Genomic DNA, 1,286 nt, shown 5'->3' on the forward strand with positions numbered 1-1,286 from the left:
CTCACAATGTAGAAGGGAGACATTCTCACTGATTTTTAAAAAACCTCTTATTTTATTCTTTTCCCCCTCTGCCCAGACTGACTTTGCTGACTCTCCTCTGACTACCCAGTGAGTCTGTTACCAACATCTTCCATCATATTTCCTCTGCTCACTCTCAAGCAGATCTCAGTGGCACCTAGGAACAAAAATTGCTGATTAAACTCATTTATTCGTAGGGCAAAATGATTGGGAGTCCCCTTTAAACTCCTAGGTTTTTCGAATCTAATAATGCTCTTTATATGAAAACAAGAATCAGTATGTAACAGGTTAAGAAACTCTGTGAAGTACAAAATGTATAGCTTGAGAATGGTATTCAAGCAAATAACAGGCTTTTCAGTCTGATAGATCTATTCTCCTTCAAAGGCTTAAATTCTTCCATGTTGTGGACACTTACAGCAGGCAGCATGGCCCGAAGCGTGAAAACTTGCGAGGAGCGTTACCATGTGCTTTATGTTTTCCCTTGTGTTTCTTTCTTCCACGTTAGAGCACACAACACCATTTCTGAAAATTGCATCTGCCAAGGGTACAAGGTATCAAAAGAAGTTTTCTAGCTGAGAAATAGTTCTTTCTCCTTTTAGAGTCATGAACCACTGTTTGGAGAGACAATTGATTTTGCATTTTAGCCTTTTTTGATGCTGTCTTTCCCATATTCTGAATTCTGAGAAGCCGTGGGAATGCAAACGTCCACCGGTAACTCCTAAAGATTTGTTAGAGAAAATACCATTATTTCCTTAGCTTTACTAAAGACCTAAACTATCTTTGACAAAACAAAGAGGGCCCCAGATTTTTGTTTTCTAAGACATTTTTTAATACGAGGGCATGAATACATCATCATCTAAAGTTCTCATTCTCAGTAGCTCCCACATATTTTCCATTTGGTTCTATCTTTCAAATAGAATTGCTAGTCAACCGCATTCCAGGTTTTGTGTTCATCTAAGGAGGGTGAATTACCTGGGCTAGAATTCACACCAGTTTACTCACATGGTCGTCCTCTCGTCTTCATCGTCTCTACAAACAGAAGCTCAAACCCAAGACCTGGGGCTCACCTTTGTATTCTTACCATCACTCACCTTCACACCATCACCAGGTCTTGTCACTTCCAGATCCACCCGTGTGGGTCTGAACTCGGTCAGTTTATCGCCATCTTCACCACCAGCTCCTGTTGGGGGCAGCCCTAACCTTTCACCTGAGCTAAAACTGTAGGCTCCCAATGGATATCCATTTCTGATCCATTCTATTCCATTCTA

At 40.8% G+C, this 1,286-nt stretch overlaps 1 pseudogene; it reads right to left on the bottom strand.

Moving 5' to 3' along the window:
- Positions 1-352: 352 nt before the first annotated feature.
- On the bottom strand, positions 353-905 carry LOC105067044 (PAX3- and PAX7-binding protein 1 pseudogene; annotated as a pseudogene).
- Between the last annotated feature and the right edge of the window lie 381 nt (positions 906-1,286).

The sequence above is a fragment of the Camelus bactrianus genome, chromosome 7 (assembly GCF_048773025.1).
Source record: "Camelus bactrianus isolate YW-2024 breed Bactrian camel chromosome 7, ASM4877302v1, whole genome shotgun sequence".
Classification (NCBI taxonomy): Eukaryota; Metazoa; Chordata; class Mammalia; order Artiodactyla; family Camelidae; genus Camelus; species Camelus bactrianus.